The 18,642-nt window shown below is 41.2% G+C and overlaps 1 protein-coding gene across 2 annotated transcripts in view; it reads left to right on the plus strand.

Annotated features, from left to right (window-relative positions):
• The window catches only part of klf8 (Kruppel-like factor 8), an 86,027-nt gene that overhangs the window by 1,798 nt on the left and 65,587 nt on the right, over positions 1 to 18,642 (plus strand). The gene's annotated exons all lie outside the window — the stretch shown is intronic.

Consider the following 18,642-nt stretch of genomic DNA (forward strand, 5'->3'; position numbering starts at 1 on the left):
AACCCAATAAAAATGTGGGTTTGTATGTATTTGATTGGCCAGTGCAGCACCTTGCCGGATGATGTCACATTGTGGCAGCACTGCCCACTTCTTTGATGGAGTTGTCCCATTCAAAATAAGGAGGTTACGTTTTTCACATGGTGCTGTTGTCTCTCTGAACACAGCTTTAGTAAGTGGTAGAAGAGGCTGTGCAAAGATTGCAAGACATTTGTCTAGAAAACATGTGCAGAGCATGAAAGCCAATTGTGGCCCTTCTGGCCCTTCCTTACCTGCTGTTTTAGCTGTGTGGACGCACCAAGTTTATTTAGTTTGGACATAGTATACTTGGACGGGTTTCCAAAGTTTATTAATAGATGCCCAATTATATTCCAACCCATTTTAAGAAATGTTGCTGCACAAATTCTTAAGTGTGTGATTTAAAGGTCAATGACAGAAATGGAATAAAACATTCAGAAGTATGTTTTAATTAGTGTATAATCACCTGAAAATAAGAATTGTTGGATTGTCCTTGTTACATAAGGAGCAAGTCCTCTTCCACAGAGGCTGCCATGTTTCTACAGTAGCCCAGAATGGACAAACCAAGCACTGGCTCTAGAGAGAGCCTTTCACGTTTTTTGCGAGTTTTGCGGCCACCATAGATTCTCCTACATGCTTGGAAGGGGAGAGGGAGGGGAGGGGAGGGGTATTCAGTCGGTTGCAATCTGCAACCTCACTGCTAGATGCCACTAAATCCTACATACTGGTCATTTAAGTCTGAATGTCAGTATTCACTTGTCAGTGTGTGTGACTGCCTGATCCTGAAGAAGACCGACGTGCGGTCAATACATGTTGGTCTTGTTTTCAATAATGAAAATAAGGGCATTTTAACTTTTGTACCTCAACAAAAGCAGTGTGCCTTGAATTTTTTGGGTAATCCGAGAATACAGATCCAAAAAGCGCTTCCTCCACTGTTTATCATTGCAAAATCATTGGTGGTTTGAAGACAAAAAACAATGTTCAAGTCAACTAGAAAACATTACTAGTCAAAACTAGGGATGGGAATTGACAACCTGTTCCAATTGAGAACTGGTTCCAAATTGTCCGATCCATCATCCAGCAGGCAGGCTTAGCAGCTTTTTCTTTGATAAGGAAAACTTAAATGAAAACAAATGCTGTACAATTATTCTCTCAATTCATGATGACAGACTGACTGTTACTTAGGGAACTGGTTCCAGTTGAGAACCGGCTCCAAATTAAATAGTCATTTAACAGTGTCGTTTTTGCACAGTGAGTCATGTGCATGCCTTTTTTCTACTCGGTTTCTACACTGAATTCAGATTCCAAAATAATAAAAATGTTGTGTTGACTCTGAAAACCTGTTCAGGCCTACGTTTTTCCACACAGAAAATTGATCAGGAATCAATAAGGGAATAAAGAACTGGACTAATAAGCGATAATGGCATTGGTATCAATAAAATATTATCCATTCCCACTATTTCTTCTAATAGTGGCTGGGGCCTTTATTTATTTTAACTTTATTTCTGATTCCCTCTGTTTGATAAGTATATTTTATCATATTTTAGCACAAAGCCTCCTTGTTTTCTGATCTTCTCCTGTTTGCTCTGTTAAATGTTATTACGTTACTGGTAATCCACTCACTCCGACGTGTGGAACAATAATTCTAGCGCTTGAGTATTTTAGCATTGCACCAATTAGCTGTAGCATGCGAGTAGTATGCTCATGGATGTATGCTCACCAGTTTAGCCAAGTTACCCTGGTTACCCTGGTTACCCATGCTCATGTAGTGTTGCTGCCATCATTATTATTAAAATATGTGCTCCATATTAATTATTAAAATATGTGCACCATTATCCCTGTGTTTAGTGATATCATGTCTCCTCCGTCCCCCCCGTGAAGGTGGGCTAGCATCTACCATCTTTTATTTGAGGAAATATGGTATCTTGACAGCTAACGTTCCAGACTACTATCGCCGGTTTTGAACTTGGATGGTTAGCTATACTCTTTTGCTAACTAGCACTTCTTCAGTTAATAACTAGAATGCTAGTCTTCATTACAATCAATGATTTCTTCCTCCAGAGCAGCTCCTCCCCCAGCTAAAGTTGGATTAGCATAGCTAGTAAGTTATCTGTACCCACTTTGAGTATCTCTTTTTGTAAAATTAGTATGAATGATCAAAGTACTTTGAGCTCCAGGGCAAACTTGTGACAGCTTTTCTCAATAATGGGCTTTTAACTGAAAGTGGAAACCCATAAATTTGTCGGTAGCCTTGTGACTGAAGAAGACTGCTTTCACCCCTTTGCCACACAACCCTGCCACTGTAACAGTAGTAACCACAGTAAGTAGCTTTCAACTCGCAATAAACTTAGTGAGGTGTTGTCATGACTCTTCCAATAGGATTATAATTAACCGCAATGAATCAGATATAAAAAGGGAGCATTTATAATTTATGCAGCATTTCAGGAACCCAGGCAATACACATTAACAACAGCATCTGAGTCTGAAGCAGTTTATTTGCCAAATACAGTAAATCTGCAGATATTTACAGCGAGCATTTCACTGGAGCAGCAACAATCTATTAGTAGATTTCAAATGAAAAAAGGTGCTTGCAGAGCACTGACATCATTGTCATTGTTACATGTTTGTGTTTTTAGGTTTGTTTGTTTTTTAAGTGAATGGTCCATGCACACATTTGACGCTGAGACACATTTAAAACCAAAAGTCAAAGCAGCAGGATTGAAAAAAAAAGCTGGTTCAGTCTTGAGGGAAAAAAAAAAATCATAGTTGTTGGTCTGACCTTCGCGCGTCAATCTTATATGTCAAGTGTGTTAAATTCAAAAGCTTTGACTTTGCAGTGCATTTCATCTCCACATACTGCGAGGTCACTGCTGTGGTATTTCTGCACTGAACTTCATAAGGTGCGGTTGTAAAGTAGAGGTCTTCACCTGACTAGTCGGTTCCTGTTATCTGAGATCCGATACATGAGGCACATTGGAGCAGGTTTACATCATATCCAGTCATTATATTCACATCACTCGGGTCTCGGGTCTGTGATCAGCTTCGATCATGTGGAGCAGCATAAGTATTGCAGGAGACAAAATGTTTTTTTGAGGCAGGAAGAGAATGTGAAGTGTGATGACATGATATTTCTATTCTTTTCAACTCATTCTTGTTGTTGTTCTCTCTCTATTTGGGTCTGTTCACATTTCGGATCTGGTCTAATAATTCGTGATCGGGTCCAGTCGGATCCGCTTGGATTCCTTCCAGTTCTGGTCTCTTTTTGTTTTCAAATTAATGTATGCATATCAGGTTCTGGTAGAAAGACCTCTGTTGTTACTAGAGCTGCAACAATCAGTCGGTTAATCGATTATTGACAGAAAATTAATCTTCAACAAATTTGATCAAATAATCATTAAAGAAATTATTTAAGCAAAAATGGCAAAAAGTCACTGGTTCCAGCTTCCCAAATGTGAATATTTTCTAGTTTTCATACTCCTCTATGATAATAAACCAATAGTCTTTGGCTTTTGAACTGCTGATCAGACAAAAACAAGACATTTTGAAGAGTAACCACGGGCTCTGGAAACATTTTACGGACCACACAAATCATCGATGAATTGAGAAAACAATTGGTAGATTGATCGATAATGAGAATGTTGGTTTGCTGCAGCCCTAATCGGTTGAAATAGTTTGAGTATCTGTAGGTGTTGACCTTTTCAATGTCTGTCCTGTTCATTTCATTCAAACGGGAAACATGAAATGCATCACATCATCTGCAGCAAAGAACTTTTCCCTCGTAAAGAGCTACATAACAGACACTGTTTACAACGGTGAATCTTAAAAAGCTGTCATGAACTATAATGAGAACTGTTAAATACACTTAAGTTTTACAGCAGTTGGCAGTTGATGGCACCAAAGTAGACATTTACTTGCACCATCAAAATATTGTGTGTGAACAGTGGTGCATTTTTAGGTAAAATGTAAGACAAAGAGAAGAAGTCCAGTCTTTCTTTCTTTCTTTCTTTCCATTTATACTTTTACCTTTGACCCAGATAACTGTTTTTGACACCATGGGAGTTTAAATCAATTTCCTCCCGTCATAGTTAAAGCTGTGCATTATTGGAAATGTAGTTAACTGATAGCAGTGCAGTGACTCTGGTTCACAGAGGCATAACTGAGCATGCTCCATGGTTTATTAATGTGTGTGTGTGTGTGTGTGTGTGTGTGTGTGTCTTGGATCAGCTGGGCTGTAGACGTGAGAGCAGGGTTAGCTGTACATTCCTGGGCAGGGCATCAGCAGCAAAGGGCCCTTGAATACAAAGTCTCCCTGTGTGTGTGTGTGTGTGTGTGTGTGTGTGTGTGTGTGTGTGTGTGTGTGTGTGTGTGTGTGTGTGTGAGAGAGAGAGAGACAGAGTGTTGGTGTGTGTGTGTGTGTGAGAGAGAGAGAGTTAGAGCTGATGCCAGGCAGTAGGCAATGATTAACTATTCTGATCAAAGTTTGATCAAACTCCTGAGATAGTTAATAGTGTGTATGTGTATCTCCCCCCTTGCAATACTCTCTCTCTCACACACACACACACACACATGCAAACTCACATCTTACTGAGTTGTTGTCAGGATGACATGGATGGGTGGAGGGACCAGAATCAGCCAGTTGTTACCAGTGTTTCACAATTCAGTTAAAATAGCAGTTTGCCAGTCAGAGAGACTCTCCTGGTTATCTGTGTTGCATGAAATGGGAAACAAAAAGACATTGTTTGCCACGTCTCGCCGTCTCATCGACATCTGGAACGCTAACTTTGGTGAACTTTCTAAACTGAATGATACATTTCACAACCATGCTGGTGCATTTGTCTTTTTCAAAGAGTTGGGTATATGTCTTCCAAGTGATTTTCTAGCTTTTATGCAGACACTGGTTTCAATTAAGTTCAGTACATCATGGAAATGGTCTTGCAGAGACTTGTAGAGACTGTTTAGCTGGTAATCCATCACAGTGAACCATTAGTCACCTTTACCTTTGGTCTAGTTTTTTTTTTTTTTATTGTTGCATGGCAATGCAATAAGCAGCTAAGGCTACAAATCCACTGTATAAGGATACTGACTTGACTGGCTGCTAACAGAAACCTTTAAATGCAAGAAATGACCCAATTCAAATGATCCTCAACACAACATCCTTGTGTGCTTTTTTTTCTGTCCTCTGGGTTTGATTTTTGCTTTTCAGAAGGCAACTAACACTTCTCAAATGTTGGGGCATCCTTGAATCAGCTTTGTTGGCCAAGCATGTGAACACATATAAGGAAAAGACACTTGATACCTTTTATTAAATTCCTTCACTACAAATATTATAAGAGTCTGAACAGACACGGATGTAAACTGCAACTTGACTGGTGGGTGGAGGCATGCAACCACAAGGTCATATATTTAGTTTGTTAGCGAAGTTTGTTAATGAGTTGGCATCAACTACAATGTTTGCTTCCTGCATTTTGGACTCACCCAAAACTTCATCTTCAAACGAATCCTGCGGTTGCAATGATTCAAAATGTTTGCTTTCAACTTCCTTGATACCAGAATATGTTCCACTCTAAGAGATCATTATATATGCAGGTTTTAGCGTCAGTCCGGTGGAATCCAGGGCATCTTTCATAAAGCTAATTAAAAAAAAAAAATCTAAATCATGTAGTGATAAATCTATCATAGAAGTGACACGAACATTTCTACACCCACAATAGCCAGACGGAGACCAGAATTCAATGCATCTGCAAAACAGGTTGGGTTTTCTGGTATGCAGCTGCCACCGTTTTTTCACTGGAAAAATTTACTCTGGTGTTTCTGTTGCTCAGTCCACCTACTCATATACTGTGCATTATGTTCCACTTCTGAATGAAACTATTTCCCACCGGGGGTGGGACTGCAATAGTTTGCAATGTTTCTGTGGTTGAAATACATCTCTCATTCCAGTATTTGATTTGGGTTAAAAACAAAACGTCCATGGTTAGAATCCAATCAAGCGGCTCTTTTCACTATTGAGCGAGTCTTAATGTAATGTAAAGAATTAGGTTGTTGCTAGATATTTGCTAGCACCTGTTGGTTAGGGTTAGGATTTCCATTAACAGAAAACCGTTTTTTTCTTGGCAGTGGTGAATATGACCCTGATGACTGGCGGTACATTTTGGGAAATTTAGGAAGTCCTTTCCAGAAGAATTAGATTAAGAGAAAGCAGGTGCACCAAAATAAAAATATCACCTAATCACAAAGAAGAACATGGCATGTGTTGGATGTCATAAATCGATTCTTTGTCATGATGTGGAAGTATCCAGCAGTGGATTTGTAATTTAAAGGCTCCTGTGACCCGGAGATTAGGAGTCTCATGCTTCACTGACTGAGGTAAGGGCGCTCTAATACGTACTGTAAGTGTTTTCCAGGTGGTGATGAGGTGTTAGAGCTAACCGGCTCACTGCACTTTTCCATTTTCCATTTTATCCGACGCTCATATTCAGAGTAATTTACGGTGTGTGCAGCAGTACAATAAGCTTCAGGTCCTCGATCAGTAACATTAAAAGCGACTGGCGGGGAAGGGTTCGAAATGGTTGGATGACAGAAACGTCTCATGCGACCACCACAGGAGATGGAAAGGTGTTGGGAGGTGAAAGAAGAGCTGGAGAAAGAGCTATGTCTTTCGATGTTGATATGTTCCCCGGCAGAAGCTTGTTTCAAGCTACAGTGGATGACTGTCTGTGTGTGTGTGTGTTTGTGTGTGTGGAGGACAGAAGAGATAAATGAGAATGAGGAAGATACGGTCTGGTGTGAGGAATGGACCGAGTGCGTTAGGGCCATCATAAGGGTCATTGCTGGCGGGTGGCGTTTTGGTCGGGTCATTCAGTCAGCTGTGTCACTGAGAATTAATGGGAAGCAGGTAGTCTGGTGAGCGGGAGGGAAGTAAATGTCAGATCTGTGCTTTTCATTAGTTTGTATTCCACCACAGAGTCAAACAGAGCTGCGCAGAAATGCAATTTTTCACATCCTCTAGGGATTTCATTTACTTTAAACACAATGAAAGAGGAACTTTTCACATTTGATAACAACTATACCTTGTCATGATATACACATACCTAGCAATACATGTAGAACCACATGCTTTAACAGTGGGTGTAAATGAACTTCAACCCAAGTTACCAAAAGCTTTACTAACAAGACAGGGGTCCCAGACAAAAACAGTATAAGTTGAAAGCCTGAGAGCTGTGAGGCAGTGAGGGAAGAGACAAGATCGTGTGTTAAACGCTGATAATATCAAAGTTAAATCCTTGACATATCGTTTCATTTATGCAATCCACGGCGGGGTTATCGTATGCAATTTTATATACGCTAGTCCTGAGTGAGGACGGACATGTTACATATGATATATGAGCAGGATATTTCTACCAGTCAAAACTTTGGACACACTTTCTCATTCCAGAGAATAGGAAGGTGAAAAGAAGAAACAGCATAAAGGTTTTTCATTGTGTTATTTAGTTACTTTTCTTAACTTGTTGTGTAACCCATCTTTGAATATCTTTAAATGGCCTCTATAAGTAAAATGTATTACTATTATTATTATTATTACCACTATGATTATTATAGAAGGAGGCTACTGTTTTAATCAATAGCATTGTTCCATTATGGCTTCCTTTATGAACCTCTGAGTGAAATTTATGTGTGTTTATACCTGTGTGTCAGTTTGTATTTGTCCCTTTTCTGTTTCCACATGACAATACACAAAGCCAGGTCCATGGCCGGTCCCAACTCCATCCAACACAGACCGCCAGCGAGGCCTTATCATCCATCAGTGGCCGACCTTTACTTGTTCAAATGGGAGCTAAATCCCTGCAGCCAGGTTCCAAAATCTTTTAGAAAGCCTTCCTAGAAGAGTGGAGGCTGTTATAGCTACATATTGATGCATGTGGTTTTGGAATCATATTCCACAATCACATAGTGGGGGGGGCATGTAGTGTAAGTAGGAGAGGAGGTAGAACTTCATAGTCCAACAGAAAGTACGTCACATTCAGAGAGCAGGATGATAAAGCAATCTCATCGTGATTTAACAATGTCTGAGGTTGAAGATTTTGAATTTCCGTCGGTTGAGTATTCATTTATTGGTCTGATTTTGCTGAATTATAGAGAGATGATACATCTCGACACTGATTGGTCAGACTCTGCCTGCATTATTGAGGTAGGACACCGTGTTAACTTGTTGCGAAATGTGCTGCACTGTAGCTTGCAGTGTCTGGAGGAGCGTTAACAGACTTTCTTGCCCTGGATTCAGCAGAGCAGCACAGGGGGGGAAGCAGAGTTGTTGTTGGTGTCACGGTGTCTTTTTTTTTTTTTTTTTTCCTGTGTTTGCTGGGCGGCCTTGCTCAGGCTGGCCTGCCCCAGGGCTTTAGGGCTATTTATAGATGCACAGCACCGTTTATATAGTGAAGGCAGAGCAGAACTGGCTCATTCTTTTTTTAATGTTACCAAAATTCAACTCTAAACATCATTACTAAGTTCAGTGTACCCGCTACAGTGAACAACAGTAAGCATCATCGTGCGTCCTTGCTAGAGCCAGCTTCACTCACAGTGTTTATACTGAGCTGCTGATCTGACCTTGGTTTCTCATCTTTTTCATCACCTTGAAAGGAATTCAGACCTGGACTGAAGTGTGTTTTGCTGTTAAGTTTAGCAGAAGCAAAAATACCTCCGTGTCATCCTGTCACCAGTGTGTGCAATGGAGGTGATGGAGAACCACAAAGAAATCACAGCTGGCTTCATGGAGATGTGTTTTTTTTTTCCATCTGTACAATTTTGAGATGTAGATCATGCGTAACCTGGTCGGTTCCTGTATGTGTAGTCAGATTCAAACAGGACTGCTGCACAGGAGTTTTGTTACACTGGTTCAGTATTTGTCAGATCTGTAAACAAAATAGTTCCCTGTTCCACTCCTGGCATTAGTTTCGTCAACCAGTTTTGGAGGAACTGGGATCCAGTTCAAGTCGTGATGGACTGTTTGACTCTGTTACAATTGAACAGACTGCTGCAGTGCATGGATAAGAGGCAGACTCTGTCCATTACAGGCCTCCTCCCCCTTCTCCTCCTCTTCCTCCTTATTTTTCACTACTACAGTCTACATGTTTACACCATCTGGACACTGAAATAGATAGACTTTACACCATTGTTAAAAATCATACTATATAAAATTTGAGCATTTGTGCTTCATTTTTGAAAGATGGATCAATCAATGGGTGTACAAAGTCAGATGCATAAGTTAGATATTGTGTGCTTATGTCCAATCAATATCAAATATAAAGTCTTGACATAATTGCAAATCCAAACGAGACTTTGTGTTCATCTGAAGTTGATGGAAGAAGCACACAAACAGCCCAGAGGACATATTGTAGATAAAAGGCAACCATGCACATAACTTGATAATTGGGCTGAATTTCCATTTTGTTGTCACTTTAGTCTTCAATTTGACGTTGTGTTCATGTTAGCTATATTGGGTATTGGATGGGGGTTATTTTACCTCAACCTATCAGCAGTGGAGAATAGTTATTTCCCTGTCCATCCCTGTCCATCTCATACCTGTTTGTTGCCATTTTTTTAATCACCAGACAGATAGTTTCCCTGTTCTTAATCCCACCTGCAAAGCTCTGATTGTTGTGGTTTCTTGACAATAATGTCAAAAATAGAGAAAAATTGCCACACAGTCACAATTTCCCAGACTCTTCAAATTGCAATTTCAGTCAGACAAACAGTCCAAAACACAAAGACACAAATTTACAATATTAGAAAACAGACAAAAGCAGCAAATCTTCATATTTGAGAAGCTGGAACCAGCAGATGTTTGGCATTTGTGCTCACTAACTGAAACAGTTATGCGAGACAGTTGGTGTTTTAATGTTGATAGATTCATCGGCTAATCACTTTAGACTCAAGCTTAATTTGAATTACTGAAAAGAAGTTGGAGATGTGGGATGTTTGGAAAGGCTACCACCATCATCATCATCACAGGACATGGTTGACAATTGGACGACTGGAAGACGTTACAAAGCTCAAGCAGTCACAGCCTTTGTTTTAGTTGCGGTTTCAACATTTTGCCAATTAACATTTGAGCTTGAGTTTACTGCCAGTGGCTGCATAAAAAGCGATTAACAGACATAGAATTGGTGGCTGTTTGTGGATAATACATACCCAGACTTTCTGTGTCTATCCTTTTTCTGTCCTCTCAGTCACCAACATGATGAGAAAAGCAGGAGGTTGGTGGAAATATCGAGATGGAGAAAACAGAGTGAGAGAAGGTGGTGGTAGAGTTGAAAAAAACCCCAACTCTGAGCTTGTTTACACACACACATACACACACATACACACACTCCGAGTTCCTTGGAACAGCTTGGCCGGCCCAGTAGCCATCTGTGTTGACTATACATTGAAGTGACAGTTTAACTCTGTCTGTCTTAATGTGCTAATCTGTCATCCTTGTATATTTCATGATGCTGGCAACATCTTTGCTCCCTAGATTTTCTTCTGTTTATTCGAAACAAACAGGAAACCCAAAGTGCTAATCATTTCCTGGGCTTTTCATAGATGGTAGCCTCCAGACACGGGAGTATTTCAAGGTTCATTCAAGGCAGAGTTTATTGAACAACATCAAAACCAACTTAAACTGAGCTTCACGGTGAAAGCTGTGGTGAGTTATTCCTGATTGAAAGCTTTTACCTTGAATACATGAGGTGTGGAGTTGCCAGCAAACTTGCAAAAGCTCTGCTGATTTTTCTTTCTTATTTTCTGTATTTGATGTGGTCCATCAGGCAGCCAACACACACTTCTGAAAGGACAGACTTATTTGTTCATTGGCCTTTGTTATTAGGCCGACAATACGTCAATCTTTTTCTGACTGTCTAATAAAACTTAAAGGGCTTCACTTGGGTTTTGGAGAGTTGAGTTGGTCTCTTACTCTTCTGCTTGTACTCCCTCCTCCTCTCTGTTAGGTCAAAGTTTCTCAATCTCTGGTCCTTGTTGCTTCATCCCAGTATCAGGACATTACTATCAACTGGCTGACTGACTCTTCATTTGAGTGAAAGATTAGATCAAGTTGGTTGGCTGACTAGTTTTCTGACATCTTAACTTAATTAATATCAGTTAGCTGGTTGAGTGACTAAACCCTGTTTACACCTGGCAGTAACATAAGTCTTGGAATCCGGTCATAAGTGGACAGCTGTAAGTACAGTTGTGAACGCAACCGAGACTCACTGAGGATGCATCGAGATCTGATCGCTCAGACCACATTCAGAGGTGGTCTGGGCTGATTGTGGCCACATTCTTCTAGCAGCTTGAACGTGAATGTGTCCTGGGTCGCGCTGAAGGACCGTCTACTCAACTGACGTCCTCTATTTTCCGGCAGACTAGGCACAGGAATGGCATCGCTGCCTCCCGGTCCGTGTACCCTCCGTCCAAAGCTGCGTTCAATTTGTTTGATAACAGGATAAAGAAATGCATCATTTTGTTTTTCCGTTTTTTTGTGTGAATTAACAAAAAAAGAAATCCACTTCCTGTTTTCTTCCCGTTTTCCCCCCCAGCATGTTTTCCTCTTCAAATCAGCAGTTGGAATAGAAATTAAACCAAAACCAGAAAACAACTTGTTTTTCATTTGTCTGTCTAAAAAAAAAAATATATTCCAGAAACTAAACATTTGATTTTGTTTCCTGCTGATTAAAAAATGTGTATCAGCTGTACAACAATGAATAAAAGTTGAAATATTTCCATTTCCGTGTATTCTGGATCAATTTGGGTCATAAAGTCATAAAATTATCAGGCTAAAGAACGCGATGTTCAGGGTGTTCTTACTTCTTTCAAATGTAAAAATGGGTCAAATTTGACCCGAACAGTATGTAAGGGTTAAGATATAAAGTACATCTTTAAGAGGATCCAATGGAAGTAAATGGTGGTCGTGTTGCTCACAACAGCGAGAAATCAGATTTTTGAAAACGGCGTTGATCACTTTCCAGAAAGAAACACAGAAAGTGTCTGTATTAGTCTAGACAGCCAAGAGAGCACACTGTTAAGACTTGTCAGCGGGACTATTTTTTGGCAGAAAGCAGTTCCAATCTAAACTGTTTTGAGCATTGTTTCTGGAGGCATTCCTCGCAATGGAATTTCTTAAATTGTTATTGCTTTAAGCACAACACTTGAAATTCCATTCGGTTCAAAACCCGGACACACTAAAAACACAAGCAGAAAGTGAAAAAATGTTTATTTTGTATAAACGATTGACAATTTTATGGCTGGGAATTACATATAATGTTATTGACACTGATTTATGTAACTAGCTGATTTATCTAAAAAGAAAAGAAAACCCAAAACACCATGAGACAGAGAAGGGGAGAAAACAAGTGGATTCGTAGTAACTCCAAAGTAACCCAAAATGAAACTTCATTTTTAATGGTTCATCCAGTGGCTGACTAGCTGGTTTTCAGGGTGGTGGCTCGCGTCAGGGCTGTTAATGGAGACTGGTCCGGCTGCTGTTGACGCCCAGAGTCTTCTGAGTAAACAGTGTCAGCGCTAATTGTAGGAAAAGAGTATAAGTGTATCTGAAGGTCATAAAGCTGCTGGGAGTTTGTCATGTGACTCGCTGCTTCAGAAAGAACAGCTTTGTTAGGACTCGGTTTGTTCAGCTCATGTCTTCTTCTCTGCTTTCCTCTTCCCTTACTTTTTTTTTTTTTTTTTCGGTTGTTGCTTGCTGTCCATTCAAATTCAACATGTGATAAATACAGATTTCAGTCATGTGCTGATCTGTTTCCGACATCCAGCCGCATTCATCCAGTTCATGAGAACATTTGAGTCCATTCTTGCTGTTAAATCTTATTCCTTCTTGCAAAGGTTTTTGGCTTCCCCTGTAGGAAGCATTCCTTAGCATCAGCGCTAACTCTGCCCATGGAACCACATTAAGGAAAGAAACAAGCAGACCTGCATACAAGCTTTGTTAATCATTCAGAGGAATGTGTGTATGGTGTGAATACCACGGTGCTACAGTAGTTTGAAGGTATGCAAAGTTTCCTACTAGCTTGTACAGTTCTTCCAAAGAACCCCAGCAGGTAATTGTGTGTATAAACACACACATACACACACACACACATCCTGAGCCTGAAGATTATATCAGCGGAAGTGTAACTCTGACATCATTCTGTGGTACTGGGGTTGTGGGGTTGTGCACGGGCATGTGTGCCATAATTAAACACGGCCAACCCAGAATGTCAGAATACATGCTTTCAACTGACTTCAGAGCACAATTGACATGATAGTTGACATTTATAAATGTAGAATTAGAACTTGTAGTCGTGCATATGTGAGATCAGCAAATAGAGAAGGATAAGCTGTGTGATCGTCAATGTTGATTTTCTAAATCAGCAGCTTTCTTTTAATTGATTTCCAATTTCACGTATGACCTGACACGTTGTATAATCTTAGCTTTTAAGAACTTGTGAGTGGAGCTGCGATAATCAATAAATTGTTAGATGGATAACTACTTAGCAACTACTTTGATAATTGAAAAATTGCATTTGTCATTTTGTTAAGCAGTTTGCTGGTTGCAGCTTCTCAAGTGTGACGATTTGAAGCTCTCCTGTGTCATACATGACTTTAACTTGATTTATGAAGACATCACCACGGGATTTTATTAATTATAACACATTGTTTACTGTTTTCTGACATTTTATAGACAAAACAATTAACTGATTGATAGAGAAAATAGTTGAGTTGTGTTTTTAAGTCTTAGCAGATAGCAAAACACTGCACAGAGGTTTGTAATACTCATGGACAGGATTTTACAACGGCAGCAACGGTTTTATCTTTCCTTGCTATGATCAGGAGGTAAACAGCAGAAACACAGTGTTCACAGTATAAAGTAATCCACCGGGACTGATTGGCCAATGCAGCGCCTTGCTGCATGACGTTGCATTGCAGCAAAAGTTGAACCAGGTTCTGCTTTTTTGCCAGATGGTGTTTTGCATAGCCCTCTGCGTTGGCAACCCTGTTGCGCCAACACACTGGCGTCATTCAGATAAATGAGAGGGAGCTAATGTCGGTCTGAACCCCGCCTCAGTTTTCTATCTGAGCACCCGCTACCGTTAGTGTAATTACGTGAAGTTACCTGAAGGTATTTGCTGTGATGACATGCTGTGAAGGACAAAGGTTCATATCACCATCACATATAGCTACAGCTTCGTCAACCAATAACGCAGCCTTTTTATAATGATCAGGCAGCTTGCACTTAAACACACCCTCGAAAGTTGAGAGTAGAATAGGTTTAGAGCTCCGAACCAGTGGTCGCATTAGACTTTCTGTGCGCTCTGTGCGCAAAATTGAAAGGGTCTGCACGCCTGCCTGTGTGAGTGTGATGCCGCAGAATCTGCCGTCTTGTAAAGCCTCATTGAATTTCGTCTCCGCCTCACCTGGCCCATTCATCAAGTCCTCTAGGCTAGCTAGGGTCATGTTCACAACAGGTTGGATGGAGGAGATATTAACATTAGTTCGTAGCGATGGCTAAAGCCAGCTAGACAACGAGGTCGTGCACATAAGGCCAAGGACGAAACAAGACTAGATAATAGCTAATTAATATGCACACTGGCCACCAACTAGACAGGGGTGTGAATTACTTAAAGTTATGGTTTATCTCAGTGTAATCTGTCAAAATGACGGACGGCATTCAGATTTTTCTGTCATTGTTAAAAAAAAATTCAGTCAATGATGGACAATATTCGGTTAATGCTCGGAAGTGAAAGTCTGGAATGGAGAAAAGGCAGCTTACTGTATATGTGAGGAGTTATATCTCAACAGCTTGAGGTTGTTAGGAGGCCTGAGCAAAGGGAAAAGGAGAGGAGAAGCTTTGGTACTGGATGTTCAAGGGAGAGGAAGTGTGTATATGTGTGTGTGTGTGTGTGTGTGTGCTCAAGTGAGTGAGGGTTCATTATTGGAGGGCAGAGTGTAGCTGACTGTGTGCTCCTAGTGGGAATGTGTGACTGTGAATTATGTGAATGAGTGTGTGTGGTGTGGTGGGAGGATGGCGAGGGGTGGAGCCTGTAGAGCTTGTGTGCGTATATATGTGTGTCCGTGTGCACGTACACACACACACACACACACACATTCTTCTCAGTGGGCTCCTGTGAATGTTTGCCGCATGCCAGTGTGCATGCCTGTGTTGACGCGCTTGTGTGTGTGTGTGTGTGTTTGTGCGTTTTTCCTCGTGCGTGAGTGAGGATATTGGCCGTGTCACCTCAGATTAGGCCCTGATGCGGTGGTGGTGGTGGTGGCTGCGGTGGAGAATGACCCCCTACCAACCACGCCACAGTCATTAACGGGGGAAAGAATCCTGTCACCATGGCAACCATGGCCGCGCTGCCAAAATGGCCACAATGAAAAGAAAAGCGGGATGTGGGGGAGTGGAGTGAAGTAGGAGGAAGAGGATGATGGGGAGGGGTGGGGCAATGGTTGAGGTGGGGAGGGTGTGTCTGAAATCGTGTGTGTGGGTGGTGAGCGATACAGAGGTTATGGGAATGATAGAAAGACATTGAGGGAGAAGGAGATCTACAGATAATCAGGTCACAGTTTGTAAGCTGAACACTCACACGCCAGAATTTCTTGGAAAAATGGAGAACGAATCTTATATGGTGATGTTTTGGAAGCATTCATGTTTACTTTCACACCAAGTAAAGCAACTTGGGCTTGAAATGGAAACTGGGTTAAAGGTGATCAATGTCAGCTAATCAAAATCACATGACCATAGGCTCTATGTTATACAGTGCAGAATGGTACACACAAAAACAAAAGCCTCCTTTTTTTCAGTGCGTTTGGATAAAGTCCTGTTTGTCTATTATTGTGTTGGGCTTTTTTCTCCATTCCTACACTGGAAAATTTTTGGGTTATTTGCTAACCTAACCTATCTAAAGATTTTGGACTGTTGGTCAGACAAAACAAGCAAACTGAAGACATCATGATGGCCCCTGAGAAATTGTGAATTTTCTCACTATTTTTTTTAGCATTTCATTGACTAAAAGATGAATCTATTCATCGAAAAAATAATTGCCAGATTAATTGATAATGAAAATAATTGTTGGTTGCAGCACTGGTAGGATGGTGTGAACGGGAGTCGATGATCTAATATTTTTGCTCCATCAGACCTGGTGAAAATCTTCCTCTGCAACGTCGCTGTAAACAAAAGATTCCCAAGACAGATAAGTTAACAAGAAACTCCAGGTGGCTTGTTTCATTCTGGGACTCACTTATGACAACATGAGAGAGAAAAGTAAATTAAATCTGTAATGTTTGATCTCCAGACATTACGCTGCACTTCAATAGCAGCAAGAGAAACACGGTACCTACCTGATCACTGCTTTTCTAAAATATTAAAAACACGTCTTCCATCTTGCTCCTTAAATTCATCCTAGTCCAAATACACCATCTCTCAGAACTCTTATGTGTGTCTTGTCTACATGCAGAAGAGTGCATTCCTCTCAAGCAACTAAAAGGGTTTCCAGAGTGAGAGGAAATAGCTTTGTCCAGAAGCAGAACAGTATAATGGTTTCACCTGTATATCAGTAAATATGGGCGTATCAAGGTGTGACGTCACCCACTGGTTTGCAATGGAGCCATTAGAAGCCCAGAGTTGCTGCTTCTGGTCGTGCCATCTTTTCCATTTGGAGCCAAGACCTTCTAAATAAGAACCAGAATCATCTTTATTAGCCAAAGGAATTGGACTCTGGTTTAGTGGCTCTCAATGTACTTACGCAGAATAACAACACAACAATCTTCAGAAATATACAGCAAGAATGAACTATATACAGGTGAAACAGTTTCTGTGAACTGGATGCAAATACTGCAAAGAAGTGAATAGTGCAAGGAGGAATGAGATAAATATTAAATGGGAAAAAACCCTGCTACTTTTTAAACTTATAGTAGGTGGTTATGTGCGGTGTATATATACAGCCTGTTCAGATATACAGTAATGAGTGAAATGTATTCGGCAGACCAGCACTGATAATCTTTTCTGCAGACCTGACTGTCCGTTGTAGTCTGTTCTTGTCCTGTTTGGTGGCGTCTCCAAACCAGACAGTGATGGATGTACCGAGAACAGACTCGATGACCGCAGTATAAAACTGGATCAGCAGCTCCTGAGGCAGGTTGTATTTCCTGAGCTGGCGCAGGAAGTACATCGTCTACTGGGCCTTTTTGATGACCGTGTTGATGTTGGACTTCCACTTCAGGTCCTGGGAGACTGTAGATCCCAGAAACCTGAAGGATTCCACAGCCGACATGGTTTTGTTGAGTATGGTGGGGAAGGGGGGCAGTGATCGGTGGCTCTTCCTGATGTCCACTGTCATCTCCACAGTTTTGAGCGTATTCAGCTCCAGGTTGTTGCGACCGCATCACAGGGCCAGCTGTTCGACCTCCTGTCTCTATGCAGACATGTATCCCGTGTTGATTGCATCATCCACTTACCTTTTTGCCCGGTAGGCAAACTGCAGGGGGCCTAGCAGGGGGCCTAGCAGGGGGTCTGTGATTTCCTTCAGGTGGGTCGACTCCAGTCTCTTGTAGGACCTCATGACCACAGACGTCAGGGTGATGGGCCCCTAGTCATTAAGTCCAGTGATGGAGGGTTCTTATCAGTCACAATATGTCCATCCCTGATTCCTTGACCGCCTTATGCTCGTGTGTTTCTTTCAGTAACAGTTCCACCTCGTCGTTGGTCCAAGCAAAGAAATCTCTGGTCTTACTTCTTACCATGGCTGTTCTTTCACTGTAGTATTTTTTGCAACTAAGCAACCAACTGCAGAGTAGATAATCTGCTTCCTGTTTACACTGGCACGTGCATGCCCAGTGTACGTGAATGGTCGTGTGATATGCGTTTCAGGTTTGTAAGTATGGATGGAGGTTATTTCTGAAATGGTGCTAAAACGCTCGTATGGACGGAGATCGTTTTTGTTTTAAAGCGCTGTTTTAAAATGAAAACGTATTAATGTGGACATACTCTCAGTGTGTTTCTGGCCTGGTTTTAAAGGATCCTGTCCCCACTCCTGTAGGCCTCTTAATCTAAGGAATATGGGTTGTTGCCTTTCACACTCTGGAAACACGCCCCCCTACCTCAGACTGAAGTGAAAACTAGCTTACTGGAAACACAGAGTGGTGCACACTTGGTCTAATGTTATAATTTCCAAAATAATCACCAGTATACTTGTTAGGACACAAATTTAGCAATTGACCCCCAATGACTCGTTTGACTGAGTATTTCTAGAGAGAAGTTGATGCTTTTTGAATGGGAGTCAGTTGGACTTGTTGGTTAGTTGGGATTGCACTTTAAGGTACTTCCGCAATGGCTTCATCCTCAAACCATGGTAGTTGCCACTTTGTTTGACCATGGCTTGAGAGCAGGTCCTGTTACTGCCCTGTAGCCCAGCACCAGAATCTTGAACTGGACTTGAGCTGCAACAGAAAGTGTGTGGAGTGAACGGACAAGAGGAGTAGTGTGAGAAAACGTGGGGAGGTTGAACACTAGATTGGCAGCAACGTTTTGGACTAACTGCGGAGGTGTGTTGGCAGACATAGGGGCTCCAGCAGTACAGGAGGTGTGAGTAACTTCTG

The sequence above is a fragment of the Thunnus maccoyii genome, chromosome 13 (assembly GCF_910596095.1).
Source record: "Thunnus maccoyii chromosome 13, fThuMac1.1, whole genome shotgun sequence".
NCBI classification, from domain to species: domain Eukaryota; kingdom Metazoa; phylum Chordata; class Actinopteri; order Scombriformes; family Scombridae; genus Thunnus; species Thunnus maccoyii.